General features: G+C 44.1%; 1 long non-coding RNA gene and 1 pseudogene across 1 annotated transcript; one reads left to right on the plus strand and one right to left on the minus strand.

The window, feature by feature from the left end:
- LOC129490705 (nuclear protein 2-like) overlaps positions 1–3,370 on the minus strand; it is a 6,740-nt pseudogene extending 3,370 nt beyond the window's left edge.
- A 99-nt stretch (positions 3,371–3,469) lies between these two features.
- LOC129489886 (uncharacterized) lies at positions 3,470–25,340 on the plus strand. The gene is made up of 6 exons (XR_008660113.2): positions 3,470–3,749; positions 6,167–6,255; positions 10,808–10,944; positions 13,862–13,933; positions 20,672–20,749; positions 25,260–25,340. It is a non-coding gene; the product is annotated as an uncharacterized lncRNA (long non-coding RNA).

Here is a 25,340-nt window from a genome sequence, read left to right on the forward strand (position 1 = left end):
TACAGCTACTACTTAAGAGATAGTGAGATACTATCCCCATTTTTCATACTTATTTTTTTTCTTTTATCAGCAAGCTACAGTTGTGCATAGGTATCCCCATTTTTCAGATGAAGAAATTGAATCCCAGCCGGGCGTGTTGGCTCACACCTGTAATCCCAGCACTTTGGGAGGCTGAGGTGGAAGGATCACTTGATCTCAGGAGTTTGAGACCAGCCTGAGCAACATAACAAAACCCCATCTCTACAAAAAATACAAAAATTAGCCAGGCGTGCTGGTGCACACTTGTGGTCCCAGCTACTCAGGAGGCTGAGGTGGGAGGATTGCTTGAGCCCACGGGGGCAGAGGCTGCAGTGAGCCAAGACTGCATGACTGCACTCCAGCCTGGGTGACACAGTGAGATCCTGTCACAAAAAAAAAAAAAAAAGAAAAAAGAAAAGAAATTGAATCTCAGATTAAGAAATTTGCCTAAGGTTTCCCATCAAACTAAGTGGCAGAACAAGAATGTGAAGGCAAACAAAACGCAAAAGGAATTTAAAGCCAGATTTTTAAACCTCCACATTTTTTGTTTTGTTATACCATCATGAGTATTGCATATGATCCAAATATTACCACTTGTTTTATATATATGCATGTATTAGCGATAACTCTCCTTTTTATCTGCAGGAAATGGACAGGCTACTAGCATGGTCCAACTGCCAGGTGGGAGATTCCTCATGGGAACAAATTCTCCAGACGGCAGAGATGGTGAAGGCCCTGTGTGGGAGGCGACAGTGAAACCCTATGCTATCGACATATTTCCTGTCACCAACAAAGATTTCAGGTACATCAGGTGTTCTTCCAGGAGGAATGAAGGCCCTCTCTAATCTCATTCTTTTTTTCTTTCTTTTTTTTTTTTTAGACTGAGTCTCACTCTGTCACCCAGGCACTGGAGTGCAGTGGTGCAATTTCGCTCACTGCAACCTCCGCCTCCCGGGTTCAAGCGACTCTCTTGCCTCAGCCTCCCAAGTAGCTGGGATTACAGGGGCCCACCACCACACCTACCTAATTTTTGTATTTTTAGTGGAGACGGGGTTTCACCATATTGGCCAGGCTGGTCTCAAACTCCTGATCTTGTGATCCACTCACCTCGGCCTCCCAAAGTGTTGGGGTTACAGGTGTGAGCCACTGCGCCTGGCCTAATTCTTAATATTTAAAGGGAAACTAACTTGTTCACTGTCACATGTCATCTTTGCAGTGTACTATGGGATAAGTGTTATCTATGTTATTCAGATGAAGAATCTGAAATCCAAACAAGTTTGACTGACTCTGTCAGGCAGTGGATGAGCTTGGCCTGGAACTGAAATCCCTGGGCTCTTGAGTCAGTCTGTGCATTTTCCATTACACTGGGCATAGCACTGAGAAATATAAGCAAATGCCAGTCACTCAACAGAACCCTATTCTACATGCGGAAAGGGATTGGGAGAAGGGACATCATAGTAGAGAGTCCCTTAAATTCCCCTTATAGGCCAGGTGTGGTGGCTTACACCTGCAACGTGAGCACTTTAGGAAGCCAAGGCAGCAGGACTGCTTGAGCTCAGGAGTCTAAGACCAGCCTGGCAACACAGGGAGACCCTATCTCTGCTAAAATAAATAAGTATATAAATATACATATTATATATATAAATGTATATATAACAATCCATCTTACTCTGACAATCTGCCTGCTGAAACTTACTAAACCATACCAAACTATATGAATTTATTTTTATTATTATTGTTATTATTTGAGACAGGGTCTGGCTCATCACCCAGGCTGAAGTTCAGTGGTATGATCTCAGCTCAACACAGCCTCTGCCTCCCGGGCTCAAACCATCCTCCCATCTCAGCCTCCTGAGTAGCTCGGACTACAGGTGGGCACTACAATGCCCAGCTTATTTTGTGCTTTTGATAGAGACAGGGTTTTGCCCTGTTGCCCAGGCTGGTCTCGAATTCGTGGGCTCAAGCAATCCTCCTGCCTTGGCCTCCCAAAGTGCTGCGATTATAGGTGTGACCCACTATGCCTGGCCTTGAAAATCCATTTTATTTTATTTTATTTATTTATTTTTTTTTTGAGGTGGAGTCTCGCTGTCACCCAGGCTGGAGTGCAGTGGCACAGTCTCGGTTCACTGCAAACTCTGCCTCCCAGGTTCACGCCATTCTCCTGCCTCAGCCTTCCCAGTAGCTGGGACTACAGGCGCGCGCCACCAAGCCCGGCTAATTTTTTTTTTTTTTTTGTATTTTTAGTAGAGACGGGGTTTCACCGTGTTAGCCAGGATGGTCTCAATCTCCTGACCTCGTGATGCGCCCGCCTCGGCCTCCCAAAGTGCTGGGATTACAGGCGTGAGCCACCGTGCCCCGCCGAAAATCCATTTTATTCATTTATTTACTTATTTAGGTGTGACCCACCATGCCTCGCCTTGAAAATCTTATTTATTTATTTAGAGACAGAGTTTTGCTCTTGTTGCCCAGGCTGGAGTGCAATGGCGCGATGTCGGCTCACTGCAACCTCCACCTCCCGGGTTCAAGCAATTCTCTGCCTCAGCCTCCCCGAGTAGCTGGGATTACAGGCGCCCGCCACCAAGCCCAGCTAATTTTTGTATTTTTAGTAGAGACGGGGTTTCACCATGCTGGCCAGGCTGGTCTTCAATTCCTGACCTGGTGATCCACCCACCTCGGCCTCCCAAAGTGCTGGGATTACAGGTGTGAGCCACCGCGCCCGGCCAATCTCAATTTTTAAAAAGATGTTTTCTTCGTTTCCTAGCCCCTTCTACCCACTTACAAAGTTCCAAAGGCTTTAATGCTATTGCAACGGCAGTCAGAGGTCAAGCTGGCGGGGGTGCGGCGCAGATCCCTAATGCGGGGCAGCCTCAAAGGGGGCCGACCCTGCCCAGCACGAAAGGCACCGGGCGGTGGGGGACGCTCCGGAGGTCCCCGGAACATGGCTGGGGGAAGTACTGGGGGGTGCACACACCCAGGCTCAGCTGAGGCGAGTGCGCGGCCAGGGTTGCAGCTGGCGCTGGTTGGCACTTGCGCCGGCCATTGAGGAGCTTCTGGGCGACTCTGCGCTCATGCCTACCAGGCGCCAGCCGGTAGGTGTGCAGCGCCTGCTCGAGCAGCGTCAGGCCTTTGCTACGCGGACCCCGCAGGCCGGGAAGTCATGCAGGTAGTAGTAGTCCAGGTGGTCGTAAAGTTCCTCCTCATAGCTTATGGGTGGCGGCGGCTGGGCTGAAATCTGCGCACAGGACGTCTCGCCGGGCCGCCCGTGGTCACCCTCCCGCGCAGGCGCGCTCCTGGAAGACCCAGCACCTCGAGTTCCGATTGGCTTTGCGTGTGGGGCGGGCCTTTGCGACATCTTGCGGGGGGCGCCTTCGGTGACGTCACAGGGGGGTCTTCTGCCACGTCACAGGGGCTGTATAGAGCCTGGAGCTGGGCAGTCTTCTCAGAGTGGAGCCTGGTAACCGCGACCTCCCCGCCAGTTCCTGTGTGTTGCTGGCTGGAAAGGGATAGTTAACAAACTCCCACCCAGCACAGTATTTATGTCGGTCAAAAATGGAAAACTATGTCCGGGCGCGGCCGAGGTGGGAGGATCCCTTCAGGCCAAGAGCAGCCTAGCAATATGGCGCAACCCCATCTCTGTAGTCCAACCTCAGTCTCCCAGCTACTTGAACCCCAAGATTCAAGGCTCCAATGAGCTATGATCTTACCACAGCACTCCTGCCTGCGAGACTGAGGTAAACCCTGTATAAAAAAATAAAAAAGAACACTATCCAAGTGTACAACCGGGAGGGACTGCTTAAGGAAAACATGAGGCTGCCTGGACCCTGCTATCCCAGCACTTTGGGAGGCCGAGGTAGGAGGATGGCTTGGGTTCAGGAGTTCGAAACGCGCCTGGGCAACATGATGCAACCTCGTCTCTACGAAAGACACAAAGATTAGCCAGGCGCGGTGCACGTTTGGCCTAATTTTTGTATCCTTCGTAGAGACGGGGTGTCTTGCTATGTTGCCCGGGCCGGTCTCGAACTCCTGGGTTCAAGTGTTCTCACCTTGGCCTTTAGAGTTGTTGGGATTACAGGCATGAGCCACCGCACCCTCCTGGGCTAGGCTATTTAATAACATAAGAAAGTGCGGTGGCTCACGCCTGTAATCCCAACACTTTGGGAGGCCAAGGCAGGTGGATCACCTGAGGTCAGGAGTTTGAGACCATCCTTGCCAATATGATGAAACCCAGTCTCTACAAAAAATACAAAAATTAGGCCGGGCGCGGTGGTTCACACCTGTAATCTCAGCACTTTGGGAAGCTGAGGTGGGCCGATCACCTGAGGTTGGGAGTTCAAGACCAGCCTGGCCAACATGGAGAAACCCCATCTCTACTAAAAATACAAAATTAGCTGGGCGTGGTGGTGCATGCCTGTAGTCCCAGCTACTCAGGAGGCTAAGACAGGAGAAGCTCTTAAACACAGGAGGCAGAGGTTGCAGTGAGCCGAGAAGCATCACTGCACCCCAGTCTGGGTGACACAGCGAGACTCCAGAGCTTGAGACCAGCCTGGGCCATGTAGTGAAACCCTGTTTATACAAAACAAACAAAAAAGGCCAAGTGTACCTGTGTCCACCTGTGGCCCCGCTACTTAAGAGGCTGAGGCAGGAGGATAACTTGAGGCCAGGAGCTGAAGCCTGCAGTGAGCTATGATCATCCCACTGCTCTCCATCCTGAGCAATAGAATGAAGCCATGTCTCTACATAGCTAGCTAGCTAGGTAATTGATACGTAGTTTTCTATCGGAAATTTTTTTCCTAGACTTGAACATGTTTTTCTAAAGTAGCATTCAACACATCAGCATTTTACAGTGTTATTAGTTGTTAATATGATTTTGTTTTTCTGAAATACAGTATTCTTTACAAAAGCAGTTTTGTCTTTCAAAGCACATAGGTCCTCCAGTGAATTTGTCTGATGTTGGTGACCTTTGCTTTCTGATGACTGAGTCAACAGTATCTGTTTCATAAATAATGTAGCCCTATTTTTTTTTGAGACAGGGTCTTGCTCTGTTACCCGGGCTGGAGTGCAGTGGTGTGATCTCTGCTCACCGTAACTACCGCCTCCTGGGTTCAAGCGATTCTCCTGCCTCAGCTTCCTGAATAACTGGGATTACAGGTGCCATCACATCTGGCTAATATCTTTCTGTTTTTATTTTTGAGACGGAGTTCGCTCTTGTTGCCCAGGCTAGAGTGCAATGTCGCCATCTCGGCTTACTGCAACCTCCACCTCCCGGGTTCAAGCGATTCTCCTGCCTCAGCCTCCCAAGTAGCTGGGATTGCAGGCATGCGCCACCATGCCTGGCTAATTTTGTATTTTTAGTAGAGACAGGGTTTCTCCATGTTGGTCAGGCTGGTCTTGAACTCCCAACCTCAGGTGATCTGCTCACCTCAGCTTCCCAAAGTGACAGGTGTGAGCCACTGCACCCGGCCTAATTTTTGTATTTTTAGTAGAGATGGGGTTTCACCATGTTGGCCAGGATGGTCTTTAATTCCTGACCTCAAGTGATCGGCCTGCCTTGGCCTCCCAAAGTGTTGGAATTACAGGCATAAGCCAACATGCCCGGCCAGCCCTATTTCTTTAAGCATATACGTTTTGCACTTGTTAAAAGTATTTGAACATATAATTATCCAGCTTCCCTTGTTTATGTATGTTTGAATTTTGTATAAGCTTAAATATTTTTTCCAATCTAAGCTTTATTATATCCCCTTTCTTCTATATTTATATAATTTTAGGTGGCTGTCTTTGTTGAAAGTTTTTTCTGAAAACCCTTAAAACAGAATATAGTTATTGGCAGCAATTTCAGAGTTATTTGAGGGCAAGTGGAGATTTATAATGATGATTCAAATGAAGCAAACTAAAAAGTAATGAAGCAAGACAGAGGATAAAGCAGTATTCACTTGAGCACATCCCAAAAAAAATAAAATTTCAAATGTAACTAGAAAAAGGTATGCTGAAGATCGTAATACAGGAATAATTATTAATATTCAAAATAGCTTTAAAGCTGCTCACCTTTTGAATGTTGGGAATTGACCAGGAGGTGGCTGTAACCTAAGGTGGTTCCTTCTGTAATGACCATTTTCTTTTTCAACATGATGATGATTCTCCACCTTCTAAGAGACCAAAGACCAACCAACCACCACAGCCACCAGTTCCGGAACCTGCCAATGATGGGCAACGGAAAGTGAGGGAGTTCAACTCTGGTAAGTTCTCAGTGAAATCCACAACCTTTTCCTTCATCTTCTGGACTCTCAATGTGGCTGATGAAAGTTACAACATGCTCATCTGCAGGGGGAAATGCTTTAGCATTGTAAAGCCAGGAGCTTTTTGAAAGTCACATTATAGACATTGTTTAAACGTGGTTTGAATTTACCAAAGCATAGGACATTGTTTCATCTCATATTAATTAGTTGGCTCAAAATTAGTGTTAATGACTTAGTAATTCAATGGTTTCTCTTAGCTTTAAAACCTTCTTTATTTCAGAACTATTTCACCTCTTGGTTTTCATTTTTGCTGTGTGTCACTGCCTGCCAGCTGCTAATGTGTTAACTCCCAGTGGATCATGTGTCCTGTGAAGGGACTGAATGAGATATTAATGGCAAATTATGTTGATGATTCATATTTTGAATATAAATAGATCATTAAGCTTGTACACATTTTGAAAATAGTATGTTAATATTCTTTTGTGTCATAGTCCCAATGATTGGCTACATATTGAATTTATATGTACATTAAGTTGTTGTATGTTTATGTTCTTTAGCATTCTAACTTGCAACTGTATATCTGTTAAGTCTTTTTTTTTTTTCCAAGAAGATCAGACTCTGATTTATTGAGGCATCTGTTTGATGCCAAGTTAAGTGGCCCAGGCTCTGTGTAGGGGGGTGAGGTTAACGCAGGAAGAAGGATGGTGAGGGGCAAGGGTGCCAGGATGAGGTTGGAATGAGGCTCCCCAAGTTTCCCTGGCCCTGGCCGGTTGTGCTGCTGGCCTGAGCATCTGATGAGCTTGCAAGAGTGACTCCGAGAGGTGGGTGGTCCAGGGGCTAGGGCAGGGACTTTGGAGTCACGCTGTTGGCTTTGAATCCAGACTCCTACACTTGGTAGCTGTGATCTTTCCATGCCTCGGTGACCTGCAGAACTGAGCTCTGTCTGAGCCAGGTCCCATCCAGGCACTGCGGATCCCTCCAGAGTTAAACCACCCCAGGTTGCTCACTATCTGCTGCCTTCTCAAGCAGATCCTTGTCTCCTTGGAGGCCTTCACAATCCAGTGGAGGAGGTGAAACTCATCTGCCTCTGTCCCTCTGGGTGCGCCTCATGCCAGGTGCATCCGTGGACACAGGCCATGCTCCTGGGCTTCCAAAGTTGGAGAAAGTTGCCAGGCTCAGGTGGCTATATCAGAGCAGCTGCTACCCTCTGGACACAGTGACGAAAGAACACTCTGGGCCTAGAGCCCTGGTCTGGGGCACTGGGCAAGGCTCTTGCACTTCTCTGAGCCCATTTCCCCATCTGGAAAGTGTGCTGATTGAGTCTCTCTTTGGGCACTGAGGGCTCAGTGTTAGTTTGAGAGCCAGCATCTGGGGTTTGGGCTGTAATTCCCCTTCAGCCCCATAGCTGAGGGGAGTCAGGGACTTTGTCGGGATTACCCTAGGCATCAGTCCAGCTTCCTGCTCCTGGCTTGGGCTCAGCATCTGAAGTAGTTTGGGGGGCAGGTGGTCCTGGTGGGGGTTGGGTCTTTTCCCCAGACGTAGGTCACTCCCAGAGCCAGAAATCTTGACACCTGCTCTGGGCTAAGGATGCATCTGGTCCCCAGGGTGCAGGTAACTGCCCACCTTACCTGGTTTCTGCCTGCCAGGGCCAATCTTCAGACGTCGGGACTTCCCAGCCTATCCCACCTCCCTCTCTGGCCAGCCTTGAATCCTCGTGGGTCCAGCACTTTTTCCAGGCCGTCTCCTGGTTGTCCTCCTGCCCCGAGGCCTGGCTCATGCTGCTCCCCCTCCCACTCACCATGACCCACAAGGACCACTCCACACCCAGCTCAGCCCCATCCCCTTGGATAGTCCTTTCTCTTTCCTCAGGCGACCAGGTGCATATCTTGGTGTCAGGACCTTCCCTGCACCTGGGAATGCCTACTGGTCACCTCGGTCACAGAGACCAAGGCATTTACTTGATATGAGTGCCTTTGGTTCATTGTCTACATGGCCAGGGAGGGAGTCAACGATAGGCTTTTCACTTGCTGCAAGGGCCAGTTTTCCTGGCCCCATGGCCCTAGGGATGGAGGATGCTGCAGGATACACACCGCTCACTTCCCAGCTGAGGACTGTGGGCCATCTCAGGGCAATTTCACAGTCACCACATGCCCCACCCCCTCAGCTCTGCAAATACCAAGCAGCTCAGCCTGCCTAGGGGACAATGGGCTCAGGACTGCCCAAGTGGACTCAAGACTGCCCAGGTAGTCCCCAGAGTGCCCTTGGCAGGCCCCTCACCTAGCTGCTCCCACAGCTCTGTAGCAAGAGTCTAACCTTTTTTGAGTGTGGAGCCTGCTGAGAATGAGAGCTGTGGGCCGTTTTCCCAGAAACGCATGTGCCCGCTCTCCACACAAAACCTTGCATTGTTTCAGGGGACTCACACCTCCCTAAGTGCCCAGTTATTGAACCCCTCGGACCTGAGAATGAGAAACTTTGCCTCAATAGAGTCTTTCTGTGTTGCCCAGTCTGGAGTGCAGTGGCACAACCTCAGCTCACTGCAACCTCCGCCTGCCAGGTTCATGCAATTCTCCTTCCTCAGCCTTCTGAGTAGCTGGGACTACAGGTGCGCGCCTACCACTCTTAGCTAATTTTTTGTATTTTTCGTAGAGATGGGGTTTCACCATGTTGGCCAGGATGGTCTAGATCTCTTGACTTCGTGATCCGCCCGCCTCGGCCTCCCAAAGTCCCAGGCATGAGCCACCATGCTGAGTCAGGGTCCCTCTTAAACTTGTATTTTTAAGGTCTAGGGTCCCTCTTACTTAATCTTTTTTTTTTTTTTTCTTTTTTTGAGATGGAGTCTTGCTCTGTCACCCAGGCTGGCAGTGGCGCAGCCTCGGCTCACTGCAACGTCCGCCTCCTGGGTTCAAGTGATTCTCCTGCCTCAGCCTCCTGAGTAGCTTGGACTACAGGCACCTGCCACCATGTCTGGCTAAGTTTTGTATTTTTGGTAGAGACGGGGGGCGGAGGCAGGGGGTTGGGGAGGGGAGGGGGGATTTTGCTTTGTTGCCCGGAGCTCAAAGTGATCCGCCCACCTCTGCTCCCAAAGTGCTAGGATAACAGGCCTGCACCACTGCACCCAGCCACTGTAAAGCCTTATTTCCACACAGCTGAGACATGTTTTAGGAAGTTTGCCAAAAGACCTTTGGAGACCTCCTCATTGTGGCCTCCCTGTTGTCGTGTTTAATTTGATTGATCTTTTCTGCCCTCCTGCTTTTCAGAAATTAAAAGGCTAAAAAGAGGTATTAAACTTTAAAACTTCTCTTATAGTCTCCCATTAAACTAATTCTAAGAACCACCAAAAAAGGGAAAAATGTTTTCGAAAGCAGTAAAATGATATGGACTGTTAGTATGTAAAATATAGGAAATAAGTCATTATATATTAGTGCTGCTCTGACATAGGGACATATTATTGAGAATCAGCTTTTGCTCAGTTTTCAGAGAAATGGAATAATCATAACGCTAATCTGTGTAAACAAGTTGAAGAATTGTCTGACAGAAAATACAGTATGTTTAAATTGGAAAAGTCCTGTAATACTTTGTTCATTAGCATTTATACAATGGGGTTATTGTTCATCGTGGGGGTACTGTGGACAAGCCCAGGGCTGCTGGTAAGTCATGCCATCCTTACACGTCTCTCCTTTTAAGGTGCTTTGTAGTTTCTGTCTAAATATTAGAAACATTCGTTGTTTCTAGATTACTGCAAAACTAAGGAAAAGTTTTATTTCTTTAGCATTTCTTTTAAACTTTCAGCATGGATATTGGGGATTTATTTACATATTTATTGCAAAGCCCTGGATCTTAGAGATTTAATTGAATATTATTTTTTGAAGCTAATTGTTTCTCTTAATCTGCTTTGTTAAATTCAGTATTCACCAAGATGCCCCTATTGTCTCTACTTTTATCTTTTTTTTTTTTTTTTTTTTGAGATAGAGTCTCACACTGTTGCCCAGACTGCAGTGTAAGGTGCAATCTCAGCTCACTAAAACCTCCACCTCCCGAGTTCAAGCGATTCTCCTGCCTCAGCCTCCTGAATAGTTGGGATTACAGGCAATTCTGCTGCCTCATCCTCCCAAGTAGCTGGGATTACAGGGATGTGTCAACACGCCCAGCTAATTTTTATATTTTTGTAGAGACAGGGTTTCACCATGTTGGCCAGGCTGGTCTCGAACTCCTGACCTCAAGTGATCCACTCGCCTCAGCCTCCCAAAGTGCTGGGATTACAGGCGTAAGCCACCACACCCGGCCTATGTTTTTATTATATTGTTAATTTAGTACTATTCTGAATAAAAATAATTTGCTATTACAGTTTTGTAAATTCACTATGACAATTTTATAAATGTCAGTGCTTTTTATAAAGTGAAACAGATTATGTTGTGGGGCTTTTGTTGTGATGGTGATTTATTATTTAAAGACAGTAATATTCAGTTGTGAAATTATAAAAACAATCTTCACATTTTATATATATATATATATATATATATATTTTTTTTTTTTTTTTTTTTTTTTTTGAGACAGAGTTTTGCTTTTGTTGTTCTGGCTGGAGTGCAATGGCGCAATCTCAGCTCACGGCAACCTCCGCCTCCCAGGTTCAAGCGATTCTCCTGCCTCAACCTCCAGAGTAGCTGGGACTACAGGTGTGCACCACCATGTGCAGGTAATTTTTGTACTTTTAGTAGAGACAGGGTTTCACCATGTTGGCCAGGATGGTCTTGATCTCTTGACCTCGTGATCTACCTGCCTCAACCTCCCAAAGTGCTGGGATTACAGGCGCAAGCCACTGCGCCTGGCCCACATTTTATAATTTTAAAGCAGTATTAATGGTAATTGCCTTAGAGAAAGATACTTTTGTTGTGATATATAAGTATGATATTCAAGTATAGTGTACAGCAAAGGACATTAAACCTAAGTCAGCACTAATGTGTTATATGATACACTTGAAACTTTAGTACAAATATTAATGTTTAGCAAATAGACCTTAACATATAATGATAGCAAAAAAATGGAGCTGTTCAGATGAGAGACCACTGGTTATGTCTGATTTTAATACTCCCTATGCTCTTGACTTTTTCTTTTTTTCCTTTGAGACAGAGTCTTGCTCTGTCACCCAGGCTGGAGTGCAGCAGCATGATCACAGCTCACTGCAACCTCCACCTCTCAGGTTCAAGCGATCCTCCCGCCTCAGCCTCCCTAGTAGCTGGGACTACAAGTGAGAGCCACCATGCCCAGCTAATTTTTGTATTTTTAGTAGAGACGGGGTTTCGCCATGTTGGCCAGGCTGGTCTCAAACTCCTGACCTCAGGTGCTCCACCTGCCTTGGCCTCCCAAAGTGTTGGGGTTACAGGCATGAGTCACCACACCTGGCCACCTCTTGACTTTTTATAGCTGTTGTATTATTTTAATCGTGAGTAAATAAATGCAGTTGAAATGATGCAGTTCAGGAGAATCTTCTGCTTCTCTTACTAAAAAAAAATATTTTTTTAAGTCCAATAAAGTTACACTAATGTTTATGTGCGGAAAATATTACCTTTTCCAGCCGGGTGCGGTAGCTCACACCTGTAATCCCAGCACTTTGGGAAGCTGAGGTGGGTGAATCACCTGAGGTCAGGAGTTCAAGACCAGCCTGACCAATATGGTGAAACCCCATCTCTACTAAAAATAAAAGAAACTAGTCGGGCATGGTGGTGGGCGCCTGTAGTCCCAGCTACTCGGGAGGCTGAAACAGGAGAATTGCTTGAACCCAGGAGGCAGAGGTTGCAGTGAGCCGAGATCGTGCCATTGCACTCTAATACTCTGTCTCAAAAAAAAAAAAAGAAAATATTACCTATTCCATTTAGTACTATATGTTTTAAATGATATTAGCTGGTATTTTTTTGGCTTTATAATGTGGTTCAGATTTCTGTAGAAATTCTGGCTGCATCTACATTGCCTTAAAGTAATGGGATATTTCTTTTTTTCTTTTTCTTTTTCTTTTTTTCTTCAGCTGGAGTTTCACTCTTGTCGCCCATGCTGGAGTGCAATGGTGTGATCTCGGCTCACTGTAACCCCTGCCTCCCAAGTTCAAGTGATTCTCCTAGCTTAGCCTCTTGAGTAGCTGGGATTACAAGCACCTGCCACAATGCCTGGCTAATTTTTGTATTTTTAGTAGAGATGGGTTTCACCGTGTTGGCCAGGCTGGTCTTGAACTCCTGACCTCGTGATCTGCCTGCCTCAGCCTTTCAAAGTGTTGGGATTACAGTCGTGAGCCACCGTGCCCAGCCTGTCTTTTCTTTCCGAAGCCATCTTGGTGATTAAATGTTAAATATGTACTAGTGGATATTACTTTGCTGAATATTGCCTAGTGAATATTAAGTATTTATTCTCACCTTGCAGACATGAACTTGTGAATTCAACATGTGAAGATTTACAACTTGATAAACCAGCTTCAGGAGGTAGGTCTTCAGTCTTAAGTCAGATTAGAAGGTTATGTGAAATAATTATTTAATGCTTAACATTGATTTTTTAATGGTATCTTCCACAGGAAATAATATTCCTCCAACATTTAATTACATGCTAGGACAGGAGAATTCATGTTGTCAAAATTCTAATACTCTCTAGAACAGTAAACTCATTTTTATTAACCCATTATAAATACATGTAAATGTTGCATTTATGGGTAGACAGAACTAAAAGAACAATATTTTTCCTACTTTTGAGATGCAAAATTTATCTGTCATAATGCATTGACAGGTTATTATTGAAGCTTGCACCAGACAACTGAACAAACATTCATCAAATGTCCATGATACCCAGGACATAAGAGGCTTCCTTTTAGAGTATGGAGCCATGCATATCATCTTTTAATTGTTAGATGTGTTTTGAAAGAAATAGGAATATAACTGATTTTCTTATTTGTTTTGGCTCTGGAGTAGAGTGGAGACAAAACAGAATGGAATCACACTGTTTAGATTTACTAAAATGGAAGGATTGCAGCGAGATTATATCCGTAGTCTCCCCATAGCAAATGGCACCTGCTAGCTGTTTGTTTTTTTGTTTTTTTTTTTTTTGCGATGGAGTTTTGCTTTGTCGCCCACGCTGGAGTGCAGTGGTGTGATCTCAACTCATTGCACCCTCCACCTCCCAGGTTCAAGCAATTCTCCCTACCTCAGGCTCCCAAGTAGCTGGGATTATAGGCACCTGCCACCATGCCTGCCTAATGTTTGTATTTGTAGTAGAGCTGGGGTGTCACCATGTTGGCCAAGCTGTTCTTGAACTCCCAACCTCAGGTGATCTGCCCGCCTCAGCCTCCCAAAGTGCTGGGATTACAGGTGTGAGCCACTGCACCCGGCCTGCTAGTGGTTCTTGAGCACACTGAGTTCTGCTTTTTCCCAGCTTTAGTGAATGTCTGGTTCTTCCTTTTTTGTGCAGTGTGTGTCAGTATTGTTTCAGTAATAAATATATTCTGGATCTTAGAAATAATTTTAGTCACAGGAAAAGAAAAAATAACACTGCCTATTTTATAATAATAATATTTAATAACCCAAGCTATTAAACCCATTAAATTGAGAAAACTTGTATTCCTGTGATTTCAACAGTAAAGGAAGAATGGTATGCCAGAATCACTAATGAAGAAAGACGGTGGATCAGCTTTTCTGCAAAAAAATTTGGTAAGTCTCTTTTTTCCCCTTTCAACTAAAGTATATTCCTGAGTAACGTTTTTTATAATGTTGTTTTATTTTAGGAAAGTAAATATAATGAGCAGGACTCAGCTCCAGTTTTTTCTTACTGTTTTGTTTTTGAGACAGAGTTTCGCTCATGTTACCCAGGCTGGAGTGCAGTGGCGCAGTCTCGGGTCACTGCAACCTCCGCCTCCCAGATTGAAGCGATTCTCCTGCCTCAGTCTCCCAAGTAGCTGGGATTACTGGCACCTGCCACCATGCCCAGCTAATTTTTATATTTTTAGTAGAGATGTAGTTTCACCTTGTGGGCCAGGCTGGTCTCAAATTGCTGACCTCAGGTGATCCACCCACCTCAGCCTCCCAACATGCTGGGATTACAGTTGTGAGCCACCACGCCCAGCCTCTCTTACTATTTTTTTTTTTTTTTTTTTTTTGAGATGGAGTCCAGGCCGGAGTGCAGTGGTGTGATCTCGGCTCACTGCAACCTCCGCCTCCTGGGTTCAAGCAATTCTCCTGCCTCAGCCTCCCTAGTAGCTGGGATCACAGGTGCGTACCACCACACCCAACTAATTTGTTTTTGTATTTTTAGCAGAGACAGGGTTTTACCACGTCACCAGGCTGGTCTCAAACTCCTGACCTCAGGTGATCCACCTACCTTGGCATCCCAGAATGCTGAGATTACAGGTGTCAGCCACCGCACCTGGCCAGGAGTGGATTATTTTTATGGTTCCCCTTTTTAGACCATATAGGGTAACCTCCTGATGTTGCCATGGCATTTGTAAACTGTCACAGCATTGGTGGGAGTGTAGCATTGAGGATGACCAGAGGTCACTCTCATCACCATCTTGGTTTCGGTGGGTTTTGGCTGGATTCTTTACTGCAACCCATTTTATCAACAAGGTCTTTATGACCTGTATCTTGTGCTGATCTCCTCTCTCACCCTGTGACTTAGAATGCCTTAACCATTTAGGAATGCAGCTCAGTAGGTCTCAGCCTCATTTTACCCAGCTTCTATTTAAGATCGAGTTGCTCTCGTTCAAACACCTCTGACAGTATTGCTGCTTTCTTTAAGGTTCCTGAAAGGGAGAGAGGAAATCTTAGATTTGTCATTGCTGGGAACCACTGCAAGTATTCAGGAAATATTCACTACTTCCAACATCATAATCCTGCAGTTATTTGGCACCTGTGAGTCAGGTGCCAGGAACTGGGCAGTGCAGAAGACAGTGCCCTGCCCCGTGCATTCTGGAGCATTCAATCTGGTGGAGAAACGTGTAGTAAGTAGGAGATATTTACTCTGTAAGAAGGCATGAGGTCTGGGAAAGAATTAAGTGGAATAAGGGGAATGGGGAGGCAGGGAGTGTGATTGGGGCAGCCTTGATGATATGTGATGAGCACGTTATGTAGTTGGCCTTGCCTCTTTCTAAACTTCCACTTTTCACTCTCAACTCCAATTGGTTCTTTTTTATTTTATAAAAACTTTGTTAGAATTAGGTTTATATATTTCCTTGTTGAATTAACAGAATAATTTTATTTAACATCACTCTCTAGTGTGACTGAAAGCCTCTAATCCTTTACTGTTATTTGTTTATGGGCATATTTCTTTTTACAGCTATGATAATTATTTCATTTTGTGTGGTTTCTCAAAAATACATATATTTCTGATCTCAGAGAGTTCCTATACTAGAGCCCTTCAGATTTGGTGCTAATATCATGAAGTAAGAATTTAAGACAAATCTTGAGATGTTAGAGGAAAGGCAATCTAAGAACAAAGACATTAATTATTAATAAATAATTAAATTATTAATTAATTTCAAGTTGACATTTAAGTTGAGGTGTGGAGGTGAAGGAGACAGTTGGATAAATAAGTCTGGAAGTAAGGAGAAAGATCTGGCAATAGATACAATTTTAGATTTTGTTTGTTTGTTTTTTTGTTTTTGAGATGGAGTCTCGCTCTGTCACCCAGGCTGGAGTGCAGTGGTGGGATCTCGGCTCACTGCAAGTTCCGCCTCCCAGGTTCATGCCATTCTCCTGCCTCAGCCTCCCAAGTAGCTGGGACTACAGGTGCCCACCACCATGCCCGGCTAATTTTTTTTTGTATTTTTAGTAGAGACGGGGTTTCACCATGTTAGCCAAGATGGTCTTGATCTCCTGACCTTGTGATCCACCTGCCTCGGCCTCCCAAAGTGCTGGGATTACAGGCGTGAGCCACCATGCCCGGCCTATAATTTTGGATTTTATAGTTATGTTTTGATAGCAATTGTTGATATCACCAAAATAATTCATCAGTGAGCTCCCTGACAGCTCCCCGACTTTTCTTTTTAAAGAAACAGGGTCCACTGGGTGTGGTGGCTCACACCTGTAATCCCAGCATTTTGGGAGGCTGAGGCAGGTGGATCACCTGAAGTGGGGGGTTCGAGACCAGGCTGACCAACATGGAGAAATCCCATCTCTACTAAAAATACTCAATTAGCTGGGCGTGGTGGCGTGCGCCTGTAATCCCAGCTACTTGGGAGGCTGAGGCAGGAGAATCACTTGAACCCAGGAGGCGGAGGTTGCAGTGAGCCAAGATTGCACCATTGCACTCCAGCCTGGACAACAAGAGTGAAACTCCATCTCAAAAAAAAAACAAAGAAAAAAAGAAAAAGAAAAGAAACGAAGAAACAGGGTCTCATGTTGTCTGGGATGGACTAGAACTCCTGGGCTCAAGTTATCCTCCTGCCTCAGTCTCCTAAGTAGCTGGGGCTACAGGCACATGCCACCATGCCCAGCTTTGAGCGACTCCCAACCATCAGGTTGCAAAATATTTAAATGTTACATACAGAGGTGCAAGGGAGATCTGTATATAAATAGCACGATATAAATTGCTTGAATCTTTCTTCTTAGAGTTTTGTTTGGATGTGGCTTCAGAGCAGGGATTAGTCAATTCATTTTTACTTTTTTTTTTTGGTGGATTCTCACTCTGTCGCCCAGGCTGGAGTGCAGTGTCACGATCTTGGCTCACTGCAGCCTCTGCCTCCCAGGTTCAAGCAATTCTCTTGCCTCAGCCTTCTGAGTAGCTGGGACTATAGGTGCCTGCCACAACAACTGGCTGATTTTTTTTTTTTTTTGGTAGAGACAGGCTTTCACCATGTTGGCCAGGCTAGTCTTGAACTCCTGACCCAAGTGATCCACCTGCCTCAGCCTCCCAAAGTGTTGGGATTACAGGCATGAGCCATCACTCCTGGCCCTTTTTTTACCTTTTTAAATTACAGTTTTTGTACCTATTCAAAAGTAGAGAAAATAGTACAATGAACACTAAAATACCCATTCCTCAATTTCTGTGATCATTAAGATTGTCCTACATTTTGTTCTTCTATTCCTTTACCTCCCTTTGCAGGAATATTGTAAAGCAAATCAGTCATCACATCATTTTATCTGTTCAGTGTGCATCCCCAAACAGCATTAACATTTTCTTACACAGCTACTATCTCATCACATCTGACAAAATTACAATGATTTTTTTGGTGTCAACTCATCTGTAACCCTTAGTTGAGTTTCCTCACTCTTTTTTTTTTTTTTGAGACCAAGTCTTGCTGTGTCACCCTAGGCTGGAGTGCAACGGCGCAATCTCAGCTCACAGCAGCCTCTGCCCCCCCGGCTCCAGCAATTCTCCTGCCTCAGCCTCCTGGGTAGCTGGGATTACAGGCGCACGCCACCATGCCCAGCTAATTTTTGTATTTTTAGTAGAGACAGCATTTCACCTTGTTGGCCAGGCTGGTCTGGAACTCCTGACCTCGGGTAATCTGCCCACCTCGTCCTCCCCAAGTGCTGCGATTACAGACGTGAGCCACTGTGCCTGGCCAAGTTTCCTTACTCTTACCTGAACAGTATCTCATTTCCTCATTATCTGAAAAATTTTGCTTTAAATCTGGGTCCAAACAATCTTCATGTGCTAACTTTGGTTGTTATGCCTCTTTTAATCTAAACTGGCCTCTGCTTACTATTTTTATTTCCCATTTCATGAATTCTTTGTGGAAAGTTATTTCTTTTAAAATAGCACACTGATCTCGTGGTTGCAGTGTGGATGAAAATTTAGCCTGAAATGCGCCTGTTTGCAGCTGCCAATGGAGGAGGGTTATTAATTTCACAAGCAGATAGTGGCAAAAGGCTGCTTCCAAATAGTATTTGCAGGCCAGCTGTGGTGGCTCACACCTGTAATCCCAGCACTTTGGGAGGTCGAGGTGAGCAGATCGCTTGAGGTCAGGAGTTTGAGACCAGCCTGGCCAACATGGTAAAACCCCGTCTCTACTGAAAAGTACAGAAATTAGCCAGGTGTGGTGGCAGGCACCTGTAATCTTAGCTACTCAGGAGGCTGAGGCAGGAGAATCACTTGAACCCAGGAGATGGAGCTTGCAATGAACCGAGATAATGCCACTGCACTCCAGCCTGGGTGACAGAGCAAGACTCCATCTCGGAAAAAAACAAAACAAAACAAAAACAAAAACAAAAAAATAGTATTCAGGTTGTGTTCTTTATTGTCTATAATTTTCTTTCTCTTCTTCCTAAGAATATTGAAAAACAAAGTTTAATCTTTTAAGATCTTATAGTTATTAAGATTGTCTTAGGATCAGGACACTTAAATCTGCCAAAATCTGGTTGGTAATGATGGGTCATTTATTTTTATTATTATTATTTTTTAACTTTTAAAATTTTTATTTCTTAGCCTTGGGATTCTGATATGTAAAAATGCAAGTATCTTCAAAGATAGAAAACATATACAGATATCATTAAGATGGCAGAACTCAGTATATACAATCATGGAGCAGTGCCTTCTACCAGCTCTCCAGCTAACTGCAGCTGCAAGCATGATTCTCATGCTGTCTTGTACTTAGTGTTCAACTAGTGACCCAGCTTCCTCAGTCATGGGGAAGGGCCATCAGCAAATGGCACTCAGGCATGGGGCGCTTGAGAAAAGATCCCACACACTCAAGGCCATGTTAGACATTTCATGAAAGGATTAGGTATGTTACCCCTGGCTTTCTCCCCCAGAGTTTATCGAGACTGATAATAAAGTAAATGCATTATAAGCCACACATACAAGTTGTGGAGTCAAGGAAATAGAGTGACTTTTCTGTGTATCCTGTTTTATAGGCTTTAATTATTTGTGGCCTTGGATTGGGGGCAGGATTTTGTTATTATTATTTTTTATTATACTTTAAGTTCTGGGGTACATGTGCAGAACGTGCAGGTTTGTTACACGTGCCATGGTGGTTTGCTGCACCCATCAACCCATCATCTACATTAGGTATTTCTCCTAATGCTGTCCCTCCCCTAACCCTGCACCCCCCGACAGGCCCTGATGTGTGATGTTCCCCTCCATGTCCATGTGTTCTCATTGTTCAGCTCCCACTTATGAGTGAGAACATGCAGTTTTTGGTTTTCTGTTCTTGTGTTAGTTTGCTGAGAATGATGGTTTCCGGCTTCATCCATGTTCCTGCAAAGGACATGAACTCATCCTTTTTTATGTCTATGTAGTATTCCATAGTGTATGTGTGCCCCATTTTCTTTATCCAGTCTATTATTGATGGGCATTTAGGTTGGTTCCAAGTTTTTGCTATTGTGAATAGTGCCGCAATAAACATACATGTGCATGTGTCTTTATAGTAGAATGATTTATAATCCTTTGGGTATATACCCAGTAATGGGATTGCTGGGTCAAATGGTATTTCTGGTTCTAGATCCTTGAGGAATCATTACACTGTCTTCCACAATGGTTTAACTAATTTACACTCCCACCAAAAGTATAAAAGCGTTCCTGTTTCTCCACATCCTCTCCAGCATCTGTTGTTTCCTGACTTTTTATTGTTTGCCATTTTAACTGACATGAGATGGTATCTCATTGTGTTTTTGATTTGCATTTCTCTAATGACCAGTGATGAGCATTTTTTCATGTTTGTTAGCTGCATAAATATTATATTTTAGATTATTCCTGCTTTCTCTTATGGGCATTTAGTGCATTAGTCATTTAGTGCTATAAATTTCCCTCTAAACACTGCTTTAAATGTGTCCCAGAGATTCTGATATGTTGTGTCTTTGTTCTCACTGGTTTCAAAGGACATCTTTATTTCTGCCTTAATTTCGTTATTTACTCAGTTCTCATTCAGGAGCAGGTTGTTCAGTTTCCATGTAGTTGTGCAGTTTTGAGTGAGTTTCTTAATTTTGAGTTCTAATTTAATTGCACTATGCAGTGAGAGCCTGTTTGTTATTATTTCCGTTCTTTTGCATTTGCTGAGGAGTGTTTTACTTCTAATTAGGTGGTCAATTTTAGAATAAGTGTGATGTGTTGCTGAGAAGAATGTATATTCTGTGGATTTGGGGTGGAGAACTCTGTAGATGTCTGTTAAGTCCGCTTGGTCCAGAACTGACGTCAAATCCTTAATATCCTTGTTAATTTTCTGTCTCATTGGTCTGTCTAATAATGGGTCATTTATACTTGCCTTTGCTTTAAGCCTGCTTCAATACTTAGTAAATATGTTTCTAGAGTTTTTCCAATTTAAAAAAATTGACCTGCACCTTGCTTTGGATTGTACTAAAATCTGATTTCAACACAAACATAATCTTCTGAATTGTTTTGGTTGTGTTCAGCTGAAGCCTGGGGGAGCACTGAAACCAAGGCTCTACTGTACCAAAAATTTGAAGGCCATGCGAATGATCTGTATGTGGAAGGACTAAAAACATTCCTTTCAGAAGTCCCTCGTGGTATGGAATCCCAAGGCTGGAAAACATCATTCAAGTGGGCAATCGAATTAAATTTCTTATTAAAAGGTAAGATGATAATCTGCAGAAACAAATTCAGTGTCTTCCCTAAGGAGAGATTAATTCAATGAGGAAGGGCCTTTTGTTCCCCTATCATCATGACTTCCTTATATTTACAATTAACATTTAGATTCACTTATTGAACAAACATGTATTTAATATAAGTATCAGATGTGCAAAATTAGGTCTAGCAAGAACCCTGTCCTTGGGAGGCTTAATATTATGAAAAATGCAATGAAGAGTTATTGAACATTTTTAGGGGAGAAGGCAAGGATGGCATACCCAGATCAGTCATTTGTGCATCCAGAAGGGAGGGAACGTGTTCCAAATATGAGTAAAGGCAGGGAGATGTCAAATATGCTCACATATTCACATACCTTACCCATTCTGTGTGGAGTGAGGAGTGCCATGTGGGCATGGTGGGATTGCATAGATTGACTTGGGTGGCCAAATGGAGGAAGGCCTTAGATCCTACAAAAGCAGTGGCAGTCACTAAATGGTCTCATAGCAGTTCCCTCTTAAAATAATTTGGATCTGTCCTTTAGAAAGGTTGTTCTGGCTTAATTTTGAAGGGTAATAGATGGGTAGTTTGAGTGTTGGGGGTAGGAACAGAAGGCCTCTCTCTACTCATGAAAGGAATGTTGAAGTGGGTAGAGTCTTGCTTACTGATTGAGGTTGTGCATCTGTGTATATTCGTTGGGACTGAGTTATACATGGAGAGGAAAGGTTTAAGATGATATAGCAAGCTGCTTCTGACTCTGCTGTGGGACAGTTCATCTAAGATTCAGAAACAGAATTGAGCTGGTTTGGGGAAAAAGTGACTTTTGCATATTTATCTTATAAAAAAGATGACTTTGGAGACATCCAGGTGGTCTCACCTGGATATCTGAAAATTGCTATTTTCAAAATTCAAGTCACCAAAATGATTATTTTCACTATAAAATGAAGGCAGAATGGATTACGTTTAAAAATTGGCCAGGCACAGTGGCTTACGCTTGTAATCCCAGCACTTTGGGAGGCTGAGGTGGGTGGATCACCTGAGGTCAGGAGTTCGAGACCAGCCTTGCCAACATTGCAAAACCCCGTGTCTACTAAAAATACAAAAATTAGCCAGGTGTGGTGGCGCGCACTTGTGGTTCCAGCTACTCAGGAGGCTGAGGCAGGATAATTGCTTGAACGTGGGAGGTGGAAGTTGCAGTGAGTCGAGATCGCACCACTGTACTCCAGCCTGGACAACAGGACAAGACTCTGTCTCAAATAATAATAATAATAATTAGCAGTACACAGCTGTGTGAGAAAGGCCTGTAAATTTCTTCTAAATGCTTTATTATAATATTAGTATCAACTATGTATTTATGGTCCAGAACTTCTTACTCACAATACAACTGTAGTTACTCAGCTAAGAACAAATACAACAGGTAAAATAGTTGTGAAATCCTTTTTAAAAGCACAGATTAATCTTGAAGCTTTTAAAAATTAATCTTTTAAAGTGATAGAACTGCTCCTTCCTTCATCTCCCCAAAAAATCTTTTGCAGAAGCTCAATACAGGCAGTCCTTGATTTATCAATATGCACATATGCAGTGTAGGGATGACTGAAGCTTTTTTTCTTTCTTCCTTTTTTTGATAGAGTCTCACTGTGTCACCCAGGCTGGAGTGCAGTGGTGCGATCCCGGCTCACTGCAACCAGGCTCAAGCAATTCTCCTTCCTCAGCCTCCTGAGTAGCTGGGATTACAGGCGTGTGCCACCATGCCTGGCTAAGTTTTGTATTTTGTGTAGAGACAAGGTTTCACCATTTTGGCCAGGCTGGTCTCAAACTCCTAGGCTCAGGTGATCCTTCTGCCTGAGCCTCCCAAAGTGCTGGGATTACAGATGTGAGTCACCGCACCCAGCATTAAGCTTTGAACTTTGACCAGTGGTATCTAAGAGAAATACAATGTGTGCTGCAAATGCAAGCCACATACGTAATTTTACATTTTGGAGTCCAACCTGAAATCATTATAAATAAATACACAATGAAGTATTTCACATTCTTTACTTCATTTGCATATATTCTTTTTGTTGAGAATTGGTGTGTCTTTCATACTCATGGCATATTTCAGGTTCAAGTAGCCGCACAACTGTTCAGGGATAGCAGTTACTGTCCGCATTTGGACCTTAATGTTTATTCATATGAGCCCTGTTCCTAAAATGGCAAATACTGTAACTCTGGCCTGCACACAAATATCACAGCCTAATAGGAAAGATCTAAGGAGTCCCCATTGTTCAATGTTGTTCAATAATTTTCTTTTCTTTTCTTTTTTTTTTTTTTTTTTTGAGCCAAAGTTTTGCTCTTGTTTCCCAGGCTGGAGTACAATGGGGCGATCTTGGCTCACTGCAACCTCCGCCTCCTGGGTTCAAGCAATTCTCTTGCCTCAGCCTCCCAAATACCTGGGATTACAGGCATGTGCCACCATGCCTAACTAATTTTTGTATTTTTAGTAGAGGCGGGTTTTTGCCATGTTGGCCAGGCTAGTCTCGGACCCCTGACCTCAGGTGATCTGCCCACCTCAGCCTCCCAAAGTGTTAGGATTACAGGTGTGAGCCACCGTGCCCAGCCTATTTTCTTTATTAGAGCTCTTTATTAGAGCTTTCTTTCTTTCCCATCTTTTTGTTTGCCATTGTGCATTGTCAGAGTAAGTGACCACAATTTGTAGATTACCTGCCACCTTAGGAACTTAAGTTGCCAAGAACCAATAACTACCCATTTAGTATGAAGTTTTGTATTGTCAGGAAATAAGTGTTGGGAATCAAGTATGAATTATGTGTGTGTATTAGGTGTTTACAAATTTGTGCAGTTAATCATTCTCATTAATACTACGGTGAATAAATGTTCTCAAGTTGGGTTAATGGGTGTGTCCTAAAATACTGCTCCTTCAGCTCTCACAGTACCTTGGGGCAATTAGTGAAGGTCAGTCAGTGTGCCAAATAGATTTTGTGGTTGAGAAATTCTGTAGTAGGCTAAGAAAATAATCCCTGTCCAGGAGTCCTGCAGTGGAGAAGACAAAACTCAGCGTTTCACTCATAGGTTAAGCATGTTTTTTCTTTCTTTCTTTTTTTTAATTTTTTTTTTGAGACAGAGTCTTGCTTTGTTGCCCAGGCTGGAGTGCAGTGGCATGATTTTGGCTCACTGTAACCTTCACCTCCTGGGTTCAAGCAGTTCTCCTGCCTCAGCCTCCCAGTACCTGGGATTACAGGTGCACGCCACCATGCTGGCTAATTTTTGTATTTTTAGAAGAGATGGGGTTTCACTATGTTGGCCCAGCTGGTCTTGAACTCCTGACCTTGTGATCAGCCTGCCTCAGCCTCCCGAAGTGCTGAGATTACAGGTGTGAACCACTGTGCCTGGCCCTCAGCATGCTTTTGATTTAGCCAAAGAATCAAAGCATTGGTGAAGAATTGAAGATTGGAAGTTACACATTTTTTTGCTAAGGGAAGTAATAGAGAAAGAAAAATATTCCTGGAGGTAAATCTTCAGTTTGGATTAATGTGAACATGAAGAAACCTGTAGAAACCTTCATTTCTCAAGACAAAGCTCAAATTCAAGGTTGTGAGGAATGCAGTCACTGCTTTTCTTAGGGGCAGTTGTGACAGTGATTGCAGAAACCGAGACTGCAAAGCCTGTATTATATAAAGAATGTGCAAGCGCCATAAAAGACACTGCAAGGATTGGGTGCTGGAGCAGTGCTGGACCTGCCATCATCACCAGAATGCAGCAGAGAGAATCTCCTCTCTTGCCATCACTAACAGCACTTGACTTTGTCCCACTCCTAAAAGATCTTGGAAGGAATTAAAGGTGATTGGTGGTTTCTCATTCCAACATAACCTTACTTGGCCTGACCATGAACCATGCATTAGTCTTTGGACAGGGCAATTCAAATCACAGACCACATAACAAAAGAATTTTGTGGCCACCTGAACTGTCTCCTTAAACACACCATGGGTGCACTGTGTCCTCAGCTTGGTGAAAGGTAGATGTCACACGCAAGAAGGTGGTGGAGCCCGGCACGTGATGGAGCCTCGAAGAGTGGGAGGTGGCAGCTGGCTCTGTGAGGAGGGTGTGAAGTCCTCCCTGGGAGGAGCAGATGCCAGAAAGGGAGGTGAGGGTGGGCAGAAGAGGAGGCTGAGCAGCAAGTGAATAGACGCGCTCGACCTCAGAGGAGAGTCCCATGTCTTTATTGGTAATATTCAAATGTGGTTCCTAACGGAGTTATTTTCTGTGGCTGAAGGGTTCAACTACTCTGAAATCCATGGGGAAAAAAAAAACTCATACTAAAAACCCTTGAGATGTTAAGTTTTAAAGTAAAGGAAATGTTACAAGATTTTCTGAAACCACCAACCTTTAGCAATATTTTCAGACTTTCTCCAACATTTTCTACTGCCTTTGTCAGCAATCAGAGATGACCTTCAAACTGAGGTGAATCTTCCACTTCCCTTACCCTTTTCCTTTTCTCTCTCTTTCTCTCCTTTCCTCATCCAGTAACTCTAGTTGGACTCCATTGTGTCCAAGTCAACTTTTGTCCTCATCCACAACTCCTCCACACAAGCCCTGAACACCTGT

This window comes from Symphalangus syndactylus, chromosome 9 (genome assembly GCF_028878055.3).
Source record: "Symphalangus syndactylus isolate Jambi chromosome 9, NHGRI_mSymSyn1-v2.1_pri, whole genome shotgun sequence".
NCBI classification, from domain to species: domain Eukaryota; kingdom Metazoa; phylum Chordata; class Mammalia; order Primates; family Hylobatidae; genus Symphalangus; species Symphalangus syndactylus.